General features: G+C 39.7%; 1 protein-coding gene across 3 annotated transcripts in view; it reads left to right on the top strand.

Annotated features, from left to right (window-relative positions):
- Positions 1-24,559, top strand: part of LOC101161806 (synaptotagmin-2) — a 72,769-nt gene that overhangs the window by 24,785 nt on the left and 23,425 nt on the right. Inside the window, exon 1 of one of the 3 annotated variants that reach the window (XM_011477428.3) lies at positions 12,863-13,051. The exons of the other annotated variants lie outside the window; for them this stretch is intronic. The gene's annotated coding sequence lies outside the window, so the exon portion shown is untranslated. Of the gene's footprint in view, positions 1-12,862; positions 13,052-24,559 lie in introns of those variants that run through there. 3 annotated transcript variants of the gene reach the window in all.

Genomic DNA, 24,559 nt, shown 5'->3' with positions numbered 1-24,559 from the left:
CGTCCGCTCTCTATAAGCAAATGGATCATACGTGACATAACAAGTGCACGGAATTACCCACAGATTTGCTATCGGTGACCCATAATGGAAACTAGTGGGATCACATGGTTCTACAAGCGTGTACAGCTCATGGAGAAAGTGAGTTTGAAGCTCTTAGCAGGGTTCACTTGCTTTTCCTGCTGGGTCACCGTGGTTGATGTTGCTGCTCAGGTGAATGAATGGATTGCAGAACGTTTTGCAAAGGTGGCAACTGTGTAAGTCACAGCCACGAAGCACATTTGTGTTATTTCTTTTCATTTTTAAGACTTGGATGACTTCACCTGCCAGTGAAAAGCTACATGGCTTATCATTCTTTGATAATGTGACTATAAATATCTTACAGGTGAAAAACTGCTGCTTTAGTCGTATACCTTTCTTTTATTACCATTTCACAGCTATTAGAACAGTTTGTTCCGCCTGTCAAACTCAGTTTTAGATCAAACCACAAATATGTGTCTGTTTTCAAAAGACATTTTTCTTAATGTGTTTCCCTACCACTGTTTCAGAATTAAACCCCTGCATTGCAGCACTGCCGTTGGGATTTCAGCTCCCCTTCTTTTTTTTTTTCTTCCCCTTCTCTCCCTCTAACCCTCTATCCTTATAATAGAGAGATTAAATTTGGGCCAGATCCTTCCTGCGTGGAAAGCTCTTTGCTCACACATGCACATCTTCCAACCTTCATTATGCTACGCTCTGGAGCTCCGGAGAGCCCCCAGAAAGTCTGCTTTAGCAACAGTCAGAAAGCCACATCTTGGAAACACCAAGAGAAAAATACACAGAAAAATATGGGATGACAGAAAAAGCATGGAGTCCTTAGGGGCTCAGTGGTTCCTATATGCTGTCTTTGTTGAAGACACACTGATGAAAATAGTGTTTTTACCATGTTCTTGTGGCATTTTTCTCATCATGGAGGAAATATATAAAGAAAATGAGCTTTCTTTTTTAAATCGTTGTGAATCAGGAGTCAATGAAAAAAAAAGTACAATATATAATGGGCGAGCCACAAGCTCCCTGCTCCACTTCATTGTGATGCCTCCATTTGTAGTGAAATGGATCCACGTACATCTTCGTTTTTGTCGTCCGATCTGATACCTGGGTGATGGGAGAGGCATTTTGGCAAAACAACGCATTTTGGCAAAAAACAAACAAACATAATCATAATTAAAAGACCTCTGGTAAGGATCTAAAATAGATCAAAAGATAACCTGGAAATCGTGAATAACTAGGATTTACTTTTTAGTTTTCAAAACTTTACAAATTGAAATGCTATTTTTTGTGCACAAGGAAGTGAAGACGCCTTTTGGTAATTCAAAGATTCAGGATTTAGCATGCAGTCTTAAAGGTATTTTTGATAAAGCAATTATTTAGCCTTACCGCAGTTGTGCTGGTGATTCTTCCGTGACTTTACTGGCTGGAGCCCCCTTTGATGTGACAGACTGATACAGTGTCATGTCATCATCAATTCCTTCTTTGTTTTTCTTCTGCATCATTAGGTGAAACAGAAATAGGTCTGGAAGGATGCAATTATCTTCATCGAGAGACAATTTCCTTTAATGCGCACATTAGATCCTCTCGCCCTGCCCAGATAACAAATTTATTATTATTTTTTTTATATCACATTTGTATGTGTGGGGTAACATTTACCTGTGCTAAAACTAGGAAACTGATAAGTTTTTTCTTTTAGGAAAAAATGCCATTTTAAAAATTCTTTTGAAGGTCGCATTACCAAGACATGTGGAATTGCAGCTTTTGTCCTTGCTGTCACTACTGCCCTTCAGCGAGCTGCAAACAGCTCACTTTGACATTTTCATTGGATTTTTTAGAACGCTGGAGGTATGTCGCTGTGAAGAGGAAAAAAAAGAAGTCTCCATGCACCATGAAACTATTTCGTAACATAGTTTTGATGTTTATCATTGGACATTATGAGTCATTTTGTATTCTAAATGTGTTTTGATCTGGAGCAGGAATCCAGCAATTTGTTCCTAAAGAACAAAAAGAGTTGAAGTTTGTTTGGAAGATTTGTATAACATTTTTAGTGCAGCAAGTACACAGAGGGAGCTCAGAAGAAAAAGGGTTTTATTTCATGAAGGGTGTTTATGATATGGAGAATTTCTCCCTGCGGATGTCTTTCATGATACAATAATGCAATTAGTGCGGTGAGTCAGAAAATGGATTGATTTGCTCAAACGAAAAAAGGAGAGTTGGGCCAAAGTTTGGAGTGAAAAAACATGGAGAAATACCCTGGAAACTGACCGCTCAGATGAAATTTGACAAATATTGAAACTGTCTCAATGCTCCGAGTGGCAAACATGATGTGTATATTTGCACAGAAGATCTCTGCAGTTTGGTTACATAAATAGGATGTGTCATCAGGCAGACTTAGAGAGAAACCATTCATCTTCATCATGGACCACACTGTTTGCCAAAAACTCTGTTTCTACCTGTTTATCCTGTTAATGTTTCTTTGATTTTCAGCTGTGGGGGAGGGGGGGGGGCTATATATTGATGTAGGGAATACATTGAAGCAGTCACATCTAATTTGTCACAGTGACACTGTTCTGTAGTGGTTTTGAGCTTCAAACATAGAGAACACGGTTCTGTGAATGTGAGATAAGCATAAAGCATGCACTGTTGGGTTAAAACATTGTAGTAGGTTCATTAGATCAAACGATTCATCTGTTGAACAGTTCAAAAGTTCTTTAAATAGGGGTTGCTTATTTTTATTTTATTTTTTAACTTGTCCTGTCCAACAGCTAAGCAAACAGGTGAGAACTGAAGGCCTCTTGTGTTGGACATATTTTACTCTTACAATGGGGGTTATGAATCCCTTGACACACTAGGTGTATATTACAATTAACCCCTTTTGTAATTTAGGCTAAACCTAAATAATTTTTTTTGTTCTTTACATTGAACTTTTGAGAGTTGTCCAAACCGCCAGAACAGTGTCCTGCAGTAACAACTGCTGCTTGTTTGAGGCCGGTGTTGCCGGGAGCACGCATTAGAATTAATGAAGTTGCATGTGGTTTCAGTTAACCTTTATGCTATCCTATGACCCCACCCTTACGTTGACGTGTTCTCCCTACCATGACAAAGGTGAATAAAGGTGAAGAAGATTTTGTGTAATCCATGGACACCAGTGAAGATCACAAATCATTGAAGAAAAAAGGTTCAGCGCACTGTCTAGTGGGTCTAGATGACCCAACTCCCAATGTTAAAGTGCCTAGGATAGTACAAGGGTTAATTGGAAATGGTAAATGGCATAGGCAAGGCAAGGCAAGTTTATTTGTATAGCACAATTCGTACACAAAGTAATTCAAGGTGCTTCACAAAACAGAAAAATGCATTAAAATCACAATACATCATAGAAATAATCAACGTAAAATTTACTTTAAAAGAAAAAAAGAAAAAGAAAAAAAAAATTTGAAAATTGATTTAAAAATAAAGGAAGGAAAGGAAAGAAAAGTGCAGATAGGACCTTTCAGTCATATACACGGCGAAACAGAAATGTTTTAAGTCTAGATTTGAACATGAACACAGAAGAGGCCTGTCTTATGACTTCAGGGAGGCTGTTCCAGATTTTAGCTGCAGAATATTGAAACGCTGATTCCCCTTGTTTAGTTCTGACTCTGGGAATCAACAGGAGGCCGGCCCCTGAGGTCCTCAGAGTACGAGATGGTTCATATGGCATATACTTATCTAGTGCTGTACTACCTTCTTAGGAGGCCCAGGGTGCTCTACAGACTCATTCACCCACACACATTCACACAGTGATGGCGAACACTGACTCCAACCTGCCGAACACTGACGCCATCCTAAAACAACCAGGATCAATGTGGGGTTCAGTGTCTTGCCCAAAGACTCGTCAATACATAGGAGCAGGGTGGGAACTCTGCTGCTATGAATTGAAACATGCTTTATTAGTTAATTTGTGACTCTAAATTGCCCCTAGGTGTGTGTGTGACCCTGCAATAGCCTGACAAACTGATTGGGGTGTACCCCGCCTTTGCCCAACAGCTAGGCTGGCACCCATGTGACCTCAAAAGGAATTCAGCGGGTTCTGAAGATGGGTGGATGCAGATTATCAGGCTAACTGCTTCTATTTTGATCTCCACTAGAATTCAAATGAGCTTTTACAACCAAAAGAATCCTGAGGAAAGGCATTTTGGTCCAAACCAAACAATGTGTTTTTTATTCCCACCAAAAAAAACAACCAAACCAAACCAAACCAAATGTCTTTGAGACTGTTAAAAAGTCCTGAATAGAACAGATTTTAAAAGGGTGTCATTCTGGTCAATCATTTGTCTAATGTGGTTATCAGCATGATGGAAATTGTCAGTTCTCTATAGATTTTGCCATTTAAATGCACTTAAACATAAACATTTGATTACCCTGTTTTCAAATTAAATTTTGATGAATTTGACGTCAAACAAATTTGTTGCTTCGTAGATTTTGTGAACAAGGCAATCATTTTGGTTCCAATACAGTGAGAATGATGCATTTATTTCAATGATTGGAGGGCAGTGATGTGCAACAAATAGCTGTCGGTGATGATTTAGCCTGATCTGTGTTGAGAAACTGATTTAGGCATCAACTTGATTGTTAGTACAAGAGATATTTATCAATATTCTTCCCTCGGTAGGAAAGTCTTTGTGTTGTTGTTGGTTTCTGTTTGGTTTTTACCCCTGCAGAACTTCTCTGAACATCGTCTGACAAACTTACCTGTATTTCAAAAGTTTGGTGTAACTAGGGAGCAAAAGAATCTCTCTAGCTCTCCTAGATACAAAAGAAAGAAAAACTATCGCTGACTCAGAAAGGGAATGTTTGTTTCAATTATAATTGTCAGGCCCAGATTTAGCCAGCGCCACTGTGGGGTGGGCTGAGGGTTTGGGCTCATAAATCCCTCCAAGTCCCTTAAATGCTTAGAAAACTGTGCCATTATTTTATCAGTTTGATTAATATCTGTCTTCCTCTTTGATCTATTTATGTTGAATGCTCTTCCTGACACTGCCTTGTATTTACCGGGCTTGGGACATGCACAAGCAGAACTCTGGTTTGTACTCTTTTGAGGCAGCATTTATCTTTTTTTTGTGTTTCTATTTGCCCATCTGTCCATCCATATGTTTTTTTTTTTGTCTTGTATTTTATTTATTGTGTGCATTTACCAGTCGATCTTCTTTCCAATACTCACCTATGGTCATGAGCTATGGGTCATGACCGAAAGAACGAGGTCCCGAATACAAGCGGCTGAAATGAGCTTCCTCCGTAGGGTGGCTGGGTGCTCCCTTAGAGAAAGGGTGAGAAGCTCGGTCACCCGCGGAGAGCTCGGAGTAGAACCGCTTCTCCTCCACATCGAAAGGAGCCAGTTGAGGTGGCTCGGGCATCTAGTCCGGATGCCCCCTGGATGCCTCCCTGGAGAGGTGTTCCGGGCATGTCCCACTGGGCGGAGGCCCCGGGCTAGACCCAGGACACGTTGGAGAGACTTTGTCTGTCGGTGGGCCTGGGAACGCCTTGGGGTCCCCCCAGAGGAGCTGGGGGAAGTGACTGGGGTGAGGGAAGTCTGGGCATCTCTGCTTAGACTGCTCCCCCTGCGACCAGGTCCTTGATAAGCGGAGGAAGATGGATGGATGGATGGACTTTTGGTTTTTTGAGGTAATTTTTATTTTGGTGGGCTGTTACGGCAATTGCCCATTCCTATATCCGGCCTTGACAGGGGTGTCAAGATTTTTGCCCACAAACATGCCACAGGTGGACCTTTGTGACAACAATTTTTAAGAGAATGAAAGGAGGAGAAAAAAAAGTCTTGTCAAAGTGCTTCAGAATGATATATGTGACTGTCCTTTTGAGGTGGGCACAGATAACTGCACATTGTTACACGCCTCAATCCTCTGCAGCTCGCCTCAGAAACTTGCCTTCACTGCGCCCTGCCGGCATTGCACACATGCTAGTCTGTCTCCGACTGAATGCTTCTGAAATGCCCCACGCCATAACACTCAGCAGCAAGGACTAACTGACCCAAAAAAGAATCTTGTTGATTACTATATCTTATGAGGAAAAGTTTGATTCCTTTGGGAATTTCCTCCCCTTAATGCTGCACAGGAAAATCCCCCAAAATGCATTACTTGAGCCAAACGTGTCAATGAATATGATCCCTTTACAATCATCTTTTGGATTCCACTAGATGTCAGCACAAAACATGTCTGGGGTTGTCCCGCATTCCCATTCCTGCAGGCAAAGCTCTTCCTGTGCCAGGGAGGCGGGAGCCAACTGCAGCATGAGGTGAGCAGAGCTAAGGCGTGCTGAGGATGGAGGTGCAGCCCAGCATGATGAAGAAGCATGATTTACTGTAGCTTTTGCTTCCTCTCTGCTAGTGTTGGGCGGCGCTCTGCACACTTCAGCTCTCAGCTGATTAATCAGAGTAATTTTTATGAGTGATGTAAGCTGAAGTGCTGCAGAGGCTGCAGAGAGCTAATAAAACCTGCAGACAATGGTCGCGCCTGGGAGGACGGATACTGGCTGCAGCTCTGATGGTGCTTCTGCTTGTTTGCCATTATTCTGCCCCTTATTCCACATGTCAGCCTAATTTTTGCAACAACTCGGTAGCCTCTAATGACTGAAAATTGATCTGATGAAGACGCGTGCGCATGATTAGCTATTTCAATGTGCAACATTGTTTTGTAAACTTGAGCCTATGCATCACGCTATCAAAAAATCTCTGCAAATGTAACATTTCTGCATTTATTTTGTCTTTTACAAGCAAGTAAGGGATAGACAATCCCAAGTGAAATTTATTATGTAACATTTAACAATCAGTAGTTACTTGCATGAATTTAATGCTGTGTGGTGATAAAAAATACAACGTTTTCCAAATAAAAAACACTTCCTGAATAGTGAAGTGCAAACACGATGCAAGGGCTTGTTTGCTTGACAATAAAGTTGGAATAAAAAATTCAATACGCTGGAAAGAAATGCAAGATTTTAGGAACCTTCAATAGAAACTACACTAAGTCTGAAGGATAGAAAGGTTGGATGTCCCTTTTCCAGATTGATTCTGTTCAGCTCCATCAGATTAGGCTTAGATTTGATTAATAATTCAACCAAATCTGATTCAATAGTGATGAATTTTTTAACATTTTCATTTCAAAACAAACGTTTGCTGCTGTGGTGGAGAGAGCTTTGAAAAGAACAAAGGGGAAAGGAGGATGACTGTTCAAAAAACGGTTTAATAAAACAAACAGTGAAGCCGTTTTGTGGCATACAACAATGAAAGTGAATGTAAATCCATAAACGGATAGTAATAATTGATATTGCATCTTATTGATAGTAATAAATAACAAAACGTTGAACTAGGCATGGCAACCATTGTAATTCTTGACCCAAATGTGTTCATTCACCAGTTCTTGACAACAGAGACATTTGGGGGGACTTCAGAGACAGAGATACAACTTTTGAAAGTCCCAATTATACAGTAATATGTGTCTATGGTGGTGAGGCTTTAAAATTTCAAAAATATTGTATTTTCCACACTTTAAGGCTCACTTAAAAAAAAAGTCTCATGATCCGTGCGCCATATATAGATTAATTCTGGTTGTACTTACTAATGAAGTGATTTTGAGTTGTACACGGTGCTCTGCCAAAATGTCAGTCTGTTGTTTGACGAGTTCCAAACAAGGTTGGATGATTTTGTGAATACGCTAACGCGGGGTCACGTGCAGCGTGTTACAAAGGAGTTCTAGAACTACTTACTCTACTCACTGAAGAATGTGAACACAGTTATTAAAGTCTGACTGACTGACGGACTTATCTCTCACTCTTTTTTCTCGCTTAATGCGGCTTATAGTTTGCATCATATATGACTTTAGTATGAAAATAGGACATTCATTGACAGTGCGCCTTGTTCTATCGATTTAACAGACATACATCAAACACAGTTACTGTACTACCACATAATGCTGATCTGCAATGCTAATATTAACTTCTTAACCATTCTCTTAGGAATATTTAATGGCACAAAACCTGCAAAACACAGATGTTTAATGTCAAATTCAGTACTAAATGAAAAAAAAAAAAAGATGTTAAAAAATGAGTTTAAACATACAGATGTAAAAAGCATCCCATTTTCTTCTCCCTCTTTTTAATCCAAAACAAAATTGAACAAAATTCCAGTGTTTTACATTATTGTGCACATCTCCGCCATCACATTCCAGCACAGAACACATCTACTCCTTTACTACCAGCCAGTGTGTGGAACATTCATCCCACATGAACATGAACGTAACATTGCCAAATGGTGCTGCAGCAGCAATCCTTCACAGTTTTTCTACTGAAAGATTACATCAATCTGAACACTATATGTGCATATCCTTTGAAACACAAGCACATGCTCCTTTTCTTGGCTCTGTCATCATTTTTCTATTCATATTGTTTACATTCTTCTATTCCTCAATAGCTTTCATGGTAAATATTAAGCACAGAAGTTGTAAAGCAGATAATAGGGGGTTGCAACACACATACACACCGAGGACCAAGTACAAAAATAAGTATGTGACAGTAGATAACAATAGATATGCTCTGGGAGACTACAGTGGTGATGTGTGCAATTTGGATCTTTCCCAAATAGGCAATCATCAGTGATGAGAATGAGCCGAGGAGATGCACAGAGTTATCTGTTGCTGCATATCAAAACCCATCACCACCCAGTGTTTATGTTGATTTTTATTCTGCAAGAGATCTATTGCATTAGTAAAATTAAATCTTCCTGTTCTGAGTCACATAATGTTCATCAAGATAAAGCAAATAATAAAGTGAGTTTTTTTTATTATTATTACATCCATGCAAAGAGTTAGTGTTTTACAAAGAAAGGACTATTATAATGAAATCTAAAAATAAATACATAAACAAAAATAAACAACCCTCTACAGACTTTAGGTATAACAGCCACTTCATGTTATGTCACAAATGATTAATATCACAAATGCATTTCTCTGTTAGGTTCAATCCTGTCTTCATAAAACCTTAATAAAGATCAACACCTGAATTACCTATGTCTGTTTGACTGAACGCCACAAGTCTAACACACTGATAAGCGGGTAATGTTGTAAATCTCACGTCGCAAAGGGGTGACAACTATATATGTATATTTATGGTTTTTTGCAATATTTGCTTTTAAATCCCCCCAATTCTCCCCAAAATACTAGAAATAAGAGATTTGTCATTGACAGACACATGCTGCTGCACGTGACTTTAGTCAGACTTGCGAGGTAGTGAATGTTAATGGTTTTACTCAGTCACTGACTGCAGCTTTTGATACATGGCTGCAAGCTCCATGCTGTAAGTCTCCACACCTTATTAAATATGTATTCTGACTTGCCCCAGATCTCTCTGGAGACATGGCCTGTTTAGTTCAAAGTAAGGTCTAGTGACGTTTTTCTTTTTTTCTTTTTTTAATTTTAAATGCAATTTGTGTTCATAATTAACACATTATCGTTAAATTAGGATTTAGCTATAAGGCGTTGGTGGTTACTGTACAATTAAAAGTATAAACACCAGCTTCCTGTCAACGTAGGGCTAACTTTGTGTTTTCTGACTTATAGGGAAAGTGCCGGTCTTGAAAGGTTCACCCAGCAAGCTCAGGTTTCTGTTTGGATCTTTATCTATCTCCATCCCACTCTCTGAATCAAATCTGCCAGTGCTCCGGGGCACTGGGCTGCCAGATATCTCTCACAATGTCAGAAAAGGCGACATTAAAAGGAACGCTGGGTGTGTGATGGGACCTACCGTACATTAGGGTCTAAATGTCACCACATTCTGGATGTAGAAGGGACAAAGACCAGGGAGAGACTGAATGGTTGTTGCGCTGCAGTTTTACCATGAAGAACACAATGCGGAGGTGGAGATCTGCAGGAAGAGAAGCGTTTCTGCTTTCCAAGGAACTTGCATGACAAAATAGGTTTTAGATTTTTAGTTAACAAAACGGTAAAAAGGCATCAAAAAGTCAGCAAGTCAGCTAGAATATCTAGTAAGACAAAAGATGTATTAATGTTGATCCAAACTGAATAAAACTCCAAAACTGTTGCTGTTTTTTCTTATGATCTTAGAATTATAGTGGGAATTATCCCTTTACATTAAGAGAATAAAAAAACACACTCATTGCATTAAATTTATACTGATTATTTTTCAACTTCATTTCCCAGTAGCCTCATCATTCAAAGTTTGGACACTTGAACTACAGAAAAAACAAAACAAAACAAAGATTCAAACAAACAAAACAAAAAAATCAAGCATCAGATCTGCCCATCTGCCTAAGTGTGTGGATTTTTCAATTTGGTAAATCTCTTTTTGGGTTTGTAAAGAGCTGATCACCAACCTTAACTTCTCCAGTACTTTGACTGACATTAGGTTTGAGGTGCTTCTGCATTGATGTTCTTGCAAAAGCCTTAAACCTTAAAAACCCACTCTTGTGAAAAAACAGCCATTCGTGGCATTTTTTAGATGATATAGAGCTCATATATTAAGATAACAAAGCCCAAAATTACAATTCTGAGTATTTCTTCATTCAAATTGTTTTGAATCAGGAGCAGACAAAAATGGTGTTGGAAAAAGCTTGTAGTTGAGGCGCAGAAGCTACAATGGGAGGGGCCCGCACAAGCTCCCTGCTCCGCTCCATTCTGATGCATCCACTTGCAGACAAATAGATCCATGTAGGTCTTTGTTTTTTCTTGTCTGAGCTGGGATACGAATCAAAACTGTACTGCTGGATAGCTCCAGTATTGCATGCCCGGTAATGTTATGTTGGGGATTTTGTTAACAGTCCTGCCCACAACCCCAGAGGCAAATTTCTAAGAAACTCCTGCTGCTCTGCAACACAGGATTTTTTTTAATAATGATGAAAAACAGCATAATCATTGTTAAAAGACCACTGGAATCGCTTTTACAATACTGCAAAAGATGATTGGAGTGGAACTTCAAACCACTTCACTTGGGTTTTAGTCAAAAATATGCTTCCATAAGTTTTTTTTTGACTATGGTTGTAAATCTCAGTCATGCTTTTATCATGTTCTTGGTGAAAAATGGTCGGTTATGAAAGAAGTTTGAATGAAAATCCTGTTGTGACTGCTTGGAGGTGGTCCGTGAGACATACACAGGCTGCAATAAAGATTTATTTTCCAGGCATTGGAAAGGAGGACCATTGAATATATTTGTGAGAATCTTCACTCCTGCAAGCACTGCTTGATATTTTATTTTAGCATAAAAGTCTTATTGTAAAAAGTTAAACTTCCTTTTGAAATGATTTCTAGATTTCTTAAACCCTCACAGGTTAATATTTAGTTATTTCTGCTTTTTGTTTCTTTCTTGCTTTGCTCAAGTGGAAGCTGCTGAAGAAATTTATGCATGTGCATATAATAAAGACAACATACTTTCTTATATTCTATTTTTTCAAAGACAATCTTTTATTTAAGAAGGAGTACAGGATGAATGAATTAGAGAAACCAATACAAAGTCTTAAATCTAATGGAATATTTAAGGATGCAGTTGTTTTTATATACAGATTGTTTTCTTTGTTCATTTCCTCTAAAATGATGAAGTATGGTTTGTTCTATTGTTAGTTCTATTTAGCGGATACTAATACACAAATGATGACAAGTACAAATAATAAAAACAGGAATTGACAGAGTGGATGATTCTATTAAATTATTTCAGAAGATGTGGATTGTTAGTCATTTTTGGAAGGGATCATTTCTTATCCAAAACCAGTGGCTTTGTATGACCGCATAGATCTTTAATACCGAGCAGTGCTATTGGTGTAGACAGGGAGTAAATTGCATCCCTTCTTCCCATTTTAAATGTACCAAAAGCCCTTTTCTCCTCCTGTCTTCTCCTTTAAGTTTTACTGATCGAGATTTTATTGATTTCTGGATCAAGCACTCATTGCTGGCCAATAAGGTGTGTGATTCACTTAGAGGACAATGATAATTCTCAGTGACACACACTAAGGCCCAAAGGGGCTCCAAACTGTCTGGTGTTAAGAGAAAAAGTGCGTCATGTCTTGTCTTTATGAGCAGATTTAGAGTCCTACGCCGACTGTAGAGAAACAAAGTCATTGGAGTAAAGGGCTTCGTGATGCAATCTGACCATTCCAAGGGGTTTCAGGCTTAATAAAAACCTTTTTTTAAATCAAATTTAAGGAGGTTATATAAAGAAATGTGGTTTAAGAGAGAACTTAGGTTTTTTTATTTTAATGATTGGAGTCTCATACTCAAGGCATTTCATGGTATCTACTATCAAGCAAAGCTTACAAAATTAGACAGCTGTCTCCCTGCAGCAGCACTGATGCAAGTCCAAAGATGTAAATCAAGTAAACGGAATGGGATGCTGCTTAAAAACTCACAGCAAATAACTGGAACCCATTTTTTTAATCCTAGAGATGACAGGTCTTTTCTCTCTTTTTTTAGATTTTTATTCACATCCCTTTTTTTTAAATCCAGCCCCCCACCCTCAGAAGCTGGTGGAACGAGGGTACGGATGCTGTTCGCTCAGAGAAGCGTATGGATGCTTTTGGATCGCTCTTGTGCGTTGGGACACAGATTGCTGCATGCGGCGCCCTGTGAGCCGCATCACAAATCAGCCGTCCGAGCAGTGAGTGCCGGGGCGAAGGGAGAGATGGAAGACGGAGGGAAGGCGAAGGGAGAGGGTGCAGAGGAAGGAAGGGGGGGGGGATGGAAGGTGGGGATCCTTTCAGTGAAAGAGACAGAAAGAGTTGAGAAAGAGAGAGGAGGAGGAGGAGGGGACTGAAGGAAACAGAGGTGGGGGGGAGTTGCCGAGAGAGTGTGTGAGTGCAGGGGGAACGAGTTGTGCTGCAGTGGAAACAGTGCAAAGAGGACTGCAGCTTCTGGTGCTGATGGGGGAAGCAGTCGAGAGAGGTTATTAACGCACTGTGATATTAACTCAAAGTGCCTGTTTGGTGAATGGGTTTGCCTGTTGTGGAGTACGGCTGTACGGAATCCCAGTAGTACCGGTAAGGGCGCATTGCAACTCTCTTGTCAGTGTTGGTGGAACACTTCCCTTGTGGAATCTGTAATAGCTGGAGGTTGGAGGTGGAGTGATGGATTGTTACCTGCTGCATCTCATTTGCCAGGCATTTCTTCCTTGTTTCTCCCACTATGCAGGTGCATGCTATTTATTGGTCTCCAAGCTAGATTGGAAATTTCAGTTGAAGCAGGAAACACCAACCAATCTTGGGATCCTGAAAGCGATGGATCATGCTTTGCCATAATTCCTACAAGGAGGTGTGTGTGTGTGGGGGGACTATTTTCATTGATCACGCCTCATTTAGCTCGCTCGCTGGGTGTACTTCTTCCTTGGAGAGCTTCCAGGAGTCTGCCCTTCTGACAGATGCTTTGCTTACCCCGTTACCCCGCTTCACCGGCATGTCTCACAACCTCCTTGAGAAACAGCCAAGAGGAGCCAATAAGCAGTCCACCACTCAAAAATATTTCAAAAATAATCCCCAAATCTGTAGTATAATAAAAGAAGCACAGCCCCCTTAGCACTGTTAATCCTTGAAGGCTGACTATCCAGACACAGAAAAGAGGAAGACAGTTGTGCTGAGGTGTATAGGGAGAGGGGTGGGCATTTCATAAAGTGCTGCAGGATGTTATTTATTTATTTATTTTTGCTGTCTCTAGTGGGACGTACAGCTCCTTCAGCTCTGAGATGACAGTACCAAGGACAAAACCCTATCTTGGACTCCCTTACTAATAGACATTCTTCATTGCATGCATTCTTCTTCTTTTTTAAATAATTCAATGCAAATTCACCAACTTTTCCTAACAGCAAAGAGACTTGTTTTTTGCAGAAAGCCTGCTGTTTTCAGCCCATCGGTGACGAAAACCCATGCAAAATTCCATTACCATTAAACTGTAAAGCGACATTTTTTTTTTTGTATGCAGTAACGTTGAAAGTGCTGAACAGAGAATCGATGGCTTGCATTTCGATTGGTCACATGTTCGCTCAGGTTTCAGAATATAGTAAACAAAGACCACAGACGACGCGAGGGACCGTACCGCCATGCAGATTAGGATCCACTGTCCCTGTATGTGTGCTATCAACACTGTTTAATACAAAGTAGACTATGAACGCCTTTTTTTTCATCCTCTAAAACATTCAGACGGGCTCATTAAGTCTGTACCTCGGGCGGCTGCTCCCAGTGGTTCGCACACTTAGAAACACACTCTGTTTTCCCTTACATAACCATAAAAATGAGAGGAGGCTTTGAAGTTCACCCATCTTACTTCTATTTTCTGATGACTCCCTCCAAGAAGGCAGTTGGTACCCAAAATGCTGAGAGTTCTTGAGGAGGAAGGAGGGAACGTAAAGAAGCTATTTGTAACTGCGCAGCTTGTCTGCTTGTCCTACAGAGTGCAGCTGAAGTTGGGTGTGCCTCTTGGGCTCTTTATCCTTGCTGTAGCTTGGAGGAACATGACCACGGTGACTTTTAAAGATGTGTCAGCATTTTTAGCTCACATTTTAATAACTAATCCACACAGATTGGTGTATTTAGGAGCCAAGTTGTTTGCCGTTAATGTGTTTGGCCATACATGATTATGGAACAGCAGATGTTGGTGCAAACAGTAAGAAATGTAAGCTAATATCTGTGCTATTCCCCATCTAATTGGTGCAAACTTAAAAACTTCCCCAAATCTATTAAAATACAAAAATGTTGTGCAACTTCCTTATGGAATGTGTACTGATTTGTACGGATTCTAAGCATTTTTCCGTGGCCCTGCAATAGACTGGTGACATGTCCCGGGTGTACTCCACCTTCACCCAACAGTGGCTGGGGCAGGCTCCAGCAACCCTAAGATACCTCAAGGAACTGAACCAGATTGCAAAATGGTGAATAGGATATACTTTATGTTTATATAGCACTTTTCTGCCTTGCTTTAAGGCTCAAAGCGCCTTAAGCTACGTTCACACTGCCTTCTGCAATGTGCGTTCAAGCAACATTTCAATAAAAAGTCTATGTAAACATGTCTAGATGCACGTTTCAGACTTCTGTGTTGAAAACTCTTGTGCTAACATGTAGCTCTGTAGGTTTCCATGACCACTTTTGTGCAGTATGTACAGAATGCGCTGCCACTGAATGAAAGTTAAACCAGGTTGAACTTCCACCAATCAGGGACCTGGATTTGATAGTGATGTATGCATGACGTCCTCTTTAATTAACGAAAGTGGCAACTGTTTGTAAATTGATCATGGAGGAAATTAATAGTATTGGTTTGTGCCCGGCCGTAATTATATGACACCAAACTTCATATATCGGAATTGTCACAAGAAGAGGCAGACGGCTGGATCTAAATGCAGCAGGTTTATTAGCTCAGCTAAAAGTCCACAAAGCTAAATCATGGTCAGGCAGACAGGAGTCAATAACAGGCATGAGCTCATCAGAGGCGAGACAGGGTAGTCAGGATCCAGGCTAGAGTCGGGGCAGGCAAACAGAGTCACAAACAGGGTTTAAGTATGCTGTGGTTGATTGAGTGAATGAGAGTCAGGTGGGCGCTGGGGTTTGCTTGGTGATGTAGTGTGGTTAGAACTCTGGGGACGGCTCACACCGGTGACCAGAGGGGGAGACAGAGTTCTGATTTTTGACAGGAATAGAGCTGTGAAAGAAAAAGTCTGGAGTAAGTTCACCAGATTTGCATGGCTTTGACATTTTGCACCAAGCCTCTTCCAACTGTAGGTGGTGGACATGCGCTAGTAAACAGTAGAAAAAGAAAAGAAGAACCCCCCCCCCCCCCCCCCCCCCCTCTGATTCTGATTCATGTTCTAAATGCTGATCCAAGAACATGGCACTACAGTCACATTACATGGCACTACAGTCACATTTACACATTGATGGTGGCTCCGCTGGCTCCAACCTATAACCACCAGGATCAATGGGGGGCTCAGTGTATTTTACAAGGGCGCTTCTCTCTGATCAGAGGTTGACCGCTCTACCTCTGCACCACATCTGGATGTATAGATGGACATTTCCCTTTCCATTTTGTTTTAGCATTTTAAAAATTACAGAACAGATGCAACTTTCCTCAGTAATTCTTTTAAGGCTTCCAAAAAACATAAACTTTGCAATTCTTTTATCTCCATTTTCAATATTAATAAAACACCCCCTGGCTACAGCTTTACAAAACAAACACATGAATAAATGAGCCAAACAAGCTCACATTTTTAAACAAAACCCGACTGGAACACACAGCGTGGGTTAAATGGTTTACTTACAGTTACAAAAAAACAGTTTGCAAATGTGCAACTTTGGAACTCAGACAAAATACATCAGAGATACCGGGTTAGGTTGTACATCACCAAGGTGACTTGGTTTCTCTGACAAAACAAATAAAATTAAAAAGGGCAGCAGAATGTTTTTGTTTTTAACCCTGTATTGCCGATAAGCACATTCTCTATTGATTTCAAATGTTTTATGCCAGGTCGGTTGAGAAAAAAAGCTCAACACTGACAAGATTAAAGGGGGAAGAGAAAGCTCACGAATGATAGGAGGGCATGCTTTCATCAATACATCGATCCTTTTGTGTGTGGGAGAGCTGAGACACGAGGGTTTTGATTAAATTGCAGTCGAGCTTTAACCAAAGCTTAGGTGACGAGTTTATGGAAACAAACAGTCTTTTCCTGCAGCTATTGTGACACATGTGAGACGCTGACAGATGACGGCAGAGAGCCTCGCTGTTAAGCGATCAGATAATGGGACTGGTCACACGTTTGGCCACTCTTTAAAGTTTGTTCAGGGAAATATGCCACTTCCTGCTCTGACATTTTTGTTTTTTTACCGGACCTCTGGATTTATGAACGTCATAAATCACTAAGCTGTTTTTGTTCGATGGTCTGTTGTGAAGGTGTCTGTAGTGTTGTCACTTTGCTTTATTGCTTCTATGGTTTTTAATTTTTTTTCACTTCAACTTTACGGCAAGTTTGGGATTGTATTTTTTTCATCTCCTCAGGGATTTAAGTGGATTTTTCCTGTTATTACCTTTTTTTTTTTTAAACTTGCAGTTTAGGAGACCAGCATTTTTTTGGGGCTGCAGTTGTGGTAAAAATTGGATTTTTTTAATTATGTCTTAGCATCTAAAGACTCAACATACAAAAGAGTATAAGGGCCACCACAAAAATAACGTTTTTTTTTTTAAATTATGAGAAAAAAGTTGTAATATTATGAATAAAAAGGAAAAAGTTATTTTTAAAAATTATTTTCAAAAAATACATAATTTTACAAGAATAAATGTGTAAAATTATGAGAATAAAGTTGCAACATTGTGAGAAAAAAAAAAAAAAAACTATGAGAATAAATTAGTAAAATTATAAGAGAAAGTTAAGATTTTACGAGAATAAACTTGTATAAATATGATTAAAAGAGTCAATAATGTTTTACAATAATTAAGTTGTATTTTAGGGCTGGATTAAAGTCATATGTTTATGAGGCAAAAGTTTTCTAAGACACTGGAAACAACAACAAAAACAATATAGTGTTTAGGTATGAGAGACCTAGAAATTAGAAGCAGTTACTTCAGCTTTGGTTTTAATAGGTTAATATTAAGTATTCTATTGTTCCACATTGGCTTATATGAATAAAGAAAATGAAAGAAATTTTTTAGGAAACTTCAGTGGAAGATTCTTGGTGGGTCAAGAAGGCAGACATACAAATGCATTAGATGCATAGATTCCTATGATAAACTAAAGCCTTATCCCATTAATGGATACAATGACGGATTTAGTAGGCACGTAACAAGGCTTAGACAACCAACTATCCTATACTTAAAAAAAAACAAACATGGCTTTTTCCTTGTAAAATTACAACTTTTTGCTCATAATTTCATGACTTTATTTATTTATTCTTTTTTATTTCTATGGTAGCCCTACTCTGTTATAGGGGAACACATTTTGAATAATTTTAACTCAGAAAAAGAAAGTTAAGGTTTTTTGTTGAAAATTGTAAGGTTTTGAACCACACACTTCTTAAAAAACATTATAAACTAGATTTACCACACATTTTAGGGTTTTTAAGGCCTTTTTTTTTAGTTTCCATTGCACTGGCCCATTTCTAATTGATTCAATCACCAAGAATTGCAGAATTATCCCAATTTTCTTTTAGAGGAATTGCTTTTATTTTTGCAAAAAACTTAAATGCATGCTTTGATTCATTTTTTTTTAATAATGCCAAACATGTAACAGTTAGCATTGCAGCTTCCAAAACTAAAACCAACATTGTCCCAACAGTAACACTTACATCAGCATAACTGTGATAGAAAACAACCTTCATGTGTTTATCTTGCATCACTGACTAATCTATTCCGTTCTTAAGCTACACTAACTTGCTGCTGTCTGTAGATTTTAATATGAGGCACATGGAGGAAGGAATTGCGCATTATCTTGCAAATCTCCTTCTTCAACAAAAAGGAAATTAGTCAACTCTCTAAGATATCAAGCCGCTGGTTTAATTTGCTTGTTATCTGACAGTTCTGATGGCTCAAAAGATCTGCGAGTTCCTCAGCGAGGCATTTTCCCTCTCCAGATGTTGTTCACCGCCGTCTATCTGCATTGCTGCAGAGGTCCCTCTGCTCTGTCACATTTCCCTTTACATAGCCTGACATGCAGATTGGGTCACTGTCTCCATGACAGAATGATTAATCGGCCTATCAGGAGACTGGGAAAAGGGCTATGCTGAAGGGGAATAGGGACAATGTGTGGCAACTGGCTGGAAAATGATGCCTGCAGCTTCTTGTCCAACATTAAAATTCTGGCACCTCCTCTGTCCTTTCCAAGCCCCCCCCCCCCCCCCCCCCCCCCCCCCCCCCCCCCCCCCCCCCCCCGTCCCGATAATAGCCACATAGCATTCAGCCTTAGGTAAGAATGAGCATTGTTTTATCTTGGATCTGGGACTATTTGATCCACTCCTTGGGTCAGCACATGTGAGCAGGTTTATGCAGGAGAGGTTTTTCTCTTATTGTTTTTTGCGGGATGATGCATAAATTAGCACCTTATCTCAGTTGCTGCTGGTCTATCAACAGTCAATTCAAAGGACATCTTGATGCACTTGCATTTTATTGACATAGGAGTATTATTGTCTCAATCCTATCCCTAATAAATGATCATTTGTCCTTGTTTTTAAGTTTCACATTCAGTATCTTTTTTTTCCTTCTCAAGATCAAAGATGTCTCCTTTAATCACCTATAATAATTACCTATAATAAAAGCACTTGTGCAAAGTTGCAGAATTTGCATTTAAATTTGAACCTGCTGAGCTCTTTTATAGGAATAAAATGAAAAGGTGACATTGCTGCATAAACCATCAGTTTAATTGTTGAATAATTTTTTAAACAACCACGTTAGGATAAGTAAGGTGAAATAGGTGGGAGGCAGGTACGTCATATAGATTTTTTCCAAACCTCTTAAGCCTTCTCACTGCGCCAGGGGCCTGTTATTGCTGTACAAGTAAAAGGTGTGGCCTCGTGGCACGCCCATTGTGTGCACCGTGCCTGATATAACACCTGAATTGTTGTGCAAGGGGCACGTCACCCATACATCAAAGGTACTGAACACTTATCACATGCATGACACCCTTTACAATGGCCACCCAAGCCACAAGGCAACTGCAAAACTTGCGCTCCCTTTTATATGCAGCAGGCCCCTACGACCCTTCATGGGCCTGGACAACCCAAAAACCTGCAGCACCCATATGGGTCTACTCCTGTCTGCACTTATTGGCCATAACAAACACTCATTAGGAATAAAACCATAAAGAAGCAGGTAAGTACATGGTGCTAGTGCATAGTCTCAGTTTAATCAGAAGACTCCTTTTAGAGTTTAAGTGAACAACCACAACAGTTTAGATGGAGAAAAGAAGGCTGGTCTGGATTGAGGAGTCCTGTTCCCTACAGGACAGATTAAATGAACACTGAGACCCTGTTAGTCATATTTCCTGTTTCAGCATCGACCAATGGCGTGATGGTATCTGGCAGCTGTAGAGCACAGTCTCATGGCTGCATTGTGCATGGAGCTTTGCAGGCTTTTGGTCAAGACTGTCAGAATCTGGATTGCACAAGCTGTTTTGCACCATGTGCTGTGTCTTTGGGCCTGCCAAGGCTTTGTCACTTTTTTGGCTCTCCACCATGACATGACAAAAGAGAGTTCTTTGTAACTACAACACACTACCTTGTCCTAATCAGTCTCTGTCATATACTTAGCAACGTTATGACCGCACGGACTACAGTAGAAGTCTATTCAGCAGACTTTCTGTGTGAAGGTTATGAAGATGTGCTGAATTGAGAATTTGTTGCAGTTGAGAAGAACATGAGCTGTTAGTAGGAGATAAAGACATTTACATGTAGAATACAATGGCATGCAATGGACAATGCATTGGCAGTCGTAAAAACAGAGCATCGCAACACAATTTTACAAATTTTTATCTTTTGTTGACTTAAAATCAACAACCGCAGTGGCTTTGAGGTCATATGCTTGAAAACACTTTGGTTTGACTAGAGCCAAATGGGACCCTGCTTCTCGTCCTTTTGTGGAAAATAACAAGCACTGCAGCCATCAGTATCTCCCTTCTAATCCTATTAAAATTTGGCCAAAATGGGACCAAAATGAAACCATTAGGACAGCAGAAGTCCCTGGTCGATTTCAAAGTGAGTAAATTACCATGAAGTCACAACAGTTCACGAACAAAGCAGCACATTATCTTTAATTGAAAGAGCTCCAATGTTGGAGTCCAGCTTTCCTTCTACAGTAATGTTTGCCGTCTGATAGTTTCAGTAAAACACACGTCCCTTTTTTTCCCTAAATTTTTAGTGCACACATTCAGCTGAAAACTAGGTTCAGACAATCTTGATATCAGATGTGACACAATAAGTCAGAGAAATGTTCTTCTATTTTCTCACGGTGAAGGACATGTATATATAGAAAACAAGGACTAAAACTGCATTTCTGAGTATTTTTTTATTTACAAGTTGCTATAAATCAGAAGCAGATGCAAAAAGGATGTTTGAAAAAGCTTTTAGGTGTAATGTACAAACTACGATCAGCAGGCTACAAGCTCCCTGCTCCACTCCATTCTGATGCATCCACTTGCAGACAAATGTCTCCATGCACATGTTTGTTTTCCTCATCTAAATGGCATCTGGCTCAAAACTGTATGGCTGGATAGCTCTGATACTGGTAGCCATTTTTGTTGCACCTGTAATGTTGGGGTTGTGAGGGGCTGTAAGCTAGCAGGAGACTGTAAACAAAGGGATAATGGGATGTAAGTGCAAGCTTACTTCCCGCCAAGAGTCCCGTCCACAACTCAGGAAAATTTCTATCGATTTCCTGCTGCTCTGCAGAAACGATGTGCTAGAAAACAACACAGGTTTAAAATAAAAGCCAAAACAAACTACAAAAAGCTGCAATAAACAATAACGTTTATTGTAGTTAGGACAATAATATCTGAAACGTGAGTTTCTTTCTTATTTTTAAATTTTTTAAATCCTTGCAAGTTAAATAAAACTTCTTTAAGATGTTTTCAAGAGTGCGACATCCTGCTAAAGCAATCACATCAGACTCGGAGGAAATGAAGCTTCACAGGATGCACAGCTATAGTTCAGCTGGAGGCTGAACACTCTGCCCACCCACACATGTCCCGTAATGTTACAGATGGCAAGGGCCTCAGTGGGGGCTGCATAATTTCATTGGTGTCACATCATTCACTTTGCTTTGTATGTTTGGAAACCCATGTGTTTGTGTGTGTGTGTGTGTGTGTGTGTTTACTGGTCAAGGACAAACAAGCAGCCTCTGCTGTTGTCCCTCTTTAAAGGCAGCAGCCTTCGCTCGGTGCCTAATACTCAATAGTTAATTTGCTGCCCCACTGCTCCTGACAGCTGCCCCGAGGTGTGCTCACGTGATCCTATTGGTTTTCCTTCAACTTTCAGGAGCCATTTTGAAAAGTGGATGACATGTGCAGGTCATGTAATGTATTTAATTAAAAGTATGAATGAATTGTAAGTTGCGCGGATTGGCCAGTGGCTGACAGCTGCGTGGACTGTTGTGGAGGCAACTTGTCAACGCAGTGGGAAAACAGACTTGGCTGTCTGGCTTTAGATTGTTAATTAATTGCTGCTCGGGGTACTTGTTCTTGTTTAGAACAGCAGCTGTGCAGCTTTATCTTATTCCTACTTTTTTTCCCATTCTTGAAGCTGACTTGGGTGCTAATCAGATCTCTAACATGATCCCTGTCATGAGGATTGGTGGGGGCTGGAGTTTCCCCATCACAGCGTGGGATGTCACGTGCAGTGGTCCTCATGTGTGATGTCAGATGCAGCACCCTTCAGAGACCAGTTTGACAAATGCAAGATAATATGTAGGAGAGCTCACCCTGTGTGCGGCCTGTTCTCCAAAACAGACAACCTTTAGTGAAAGTCAAACCTTTTTTCTTCAATCTTACATCATCCATTTTTGTTTTTCACAAATAAAACAATAAAAGCAATTTAGATAGAAGTTTTTGTTCTATTTTTTTTAGATTTATGATTTTTTTAAGCTAGACATCTTCCCTCAGTTCTGTTTAATAGAGGCTATTACATTATTTTTTTAAGGAAAGGCTGTCATAGTGAATAATGTTGTTACAATTAGTAAGTTAGCTCAGAGGAACAAAAAAACAAGCTCCTGATCCCTGTCTAACGTACAGTAATGTATTCAGCAGGAAGGGACAGATTTTATTCAATGCACCTCTAGGCTGTGCATCCAAGCATTTTGATTTGAGTATTTATTGTGAGTCAGACATGGACAAAATGAGACATGCATGATGGCATGAATATTAAAAATGCAACAAATCTCAGTCATAAAACATTTTTTAATGGAACACCATGCAGGTTGGAACATTGCAGAGATGTTTGGTTTTTCATTTTTCTCATGAAAGCAATGGAAGTTGAGAATCTTGGTCAAGGGCACTTCAGAATTAGCAATCAGGATATGACTTTTAATAATAATAATAATAATAATAATAATAATAATAATAATAATAATACATTTTATTTGTTAGGCGCCTTTCTAGGAACCCAAGGTCGCATACTTACAAGTGAAAATAAAAATAACAGCAATAAAAGCGATAAATAGTACAATAAAATATACATTTAAAATAGGCAGGGAGAACAAGTTATGGGGGGAAATATGCAAGTTGGAACAGCTGAGTTTTAGTTTCTTTGAAAATTGTGAGAGAGCCAATATTTCTGAGGTCAGGGGGTAGTGACTTCCATAGTGACGAGGTGAGCAGTGGGGACATCCAGATGAAGGGAGGAGGAGGGTCTGAGGGTACGGGTGGGTGTGACGACATGAACAAGATCTGATAGGTATGAAGGGGCAAGGTTGTGGATGGATTTAAAAGCCAGAAGAAGTGTTTTGTATGTAATTTGATGTGTGATTGGTAGCCAATGGAGCTGCTGCAGATCAGGTGTGATGTGTTGGATGGAAGGTGTTTGAGTAATAATTCTGGCAGCTGAGTTTTGAACATATTGCAGTTTTCGTAGGGTTTTTTGTGGTAAACCAAAAAGAAGGGAGTTGCAGTAATCCAGGCGGGAAGTGACAAGACTGTGCACCAGGACGGCAGTGGAATGAGGACTGAGGGAAGGGCGAAGACCACGAATGCTGCAAAGGTGGAAATAGGCAGACCAGGTGATGCTATTGATGTGTGAAGTGAAGGAGAGGGTGCTATCGAAGAAGTAGTTTGATGATTTCACTATGCAACTTTTCATAATCCTGAAGTGTGATTGTGCGGCATGAATAGTGAAGTTAGTATGAAAAAAGAAGAACAAAAACTGTTTTTGCTGTAGTTTATTAACTATTCAACCCAACTCAACAGCTCATTCAAACAAAGAAGGTCAACGATTTTAAAGTAAAGTAGTCTTACTGTGGAGAAAAACCTCCTGCCAAAATGAAAAGCCTTGAATATGTTAGATTATAAAATTTTTATGCATTCAATCCAAATTTTTTTAGGAAATCAAAATAGCATAATGGAAGAATCTTGACTTCCTAAAGCAGTAATTAAAAAAAAGTGAAAAAAATTGAATGTATTGTTTATTTTTTTTAAATGTTGGTCGCGGTCTTGTAATACAATACAATTTGGAAAAAGTGGACAAATTGATTGAAAAAGATAACCAAATAGACAGTATCGCTGTCACCTGGAGGGATTTTTAAAGTGTGTAATTGGCTGCATCTCCTAGTATTTACATACTTTATGACAGGTTTTTAAAAACAAATATCTGATCCTCGTTCCGTCAGAGCTTACGGCATATCCTGACACAGGCACATGTCAAATTAGCTTTTGTGTCAACAAATTTAAAGCTCCAACAACAGTGTAGATATGCAACGGGGGGAAAAAAAAAGCCAGCCGTGCTCAATAGATAAGCCCTTGTCATTTTCACAACACGCCACCTGATGTTGTTTTTGTGTGTGTGTGCTTTCTATTTTTCTGGGTTATGTTGCTCGCAGAT

This window comes from Oryzias latipes, chromosome 7 (genome assembly GCF_002234675.1).
Source record: "Oryzias latipes chromosome 7, ASM223467v1".
Taxonomy (NCBI): domain Eukaryota; kingdom Metazoa; phylum Chordata; class Actinopteri; order Beloniformes; family Adrianichthyidae; genus Oryzias; species Oryzias latipes.
Note: the sequence above shows the minus strand (reverse complement) of the source record. Positions and strands in the feature narration are given on the sequence as shown.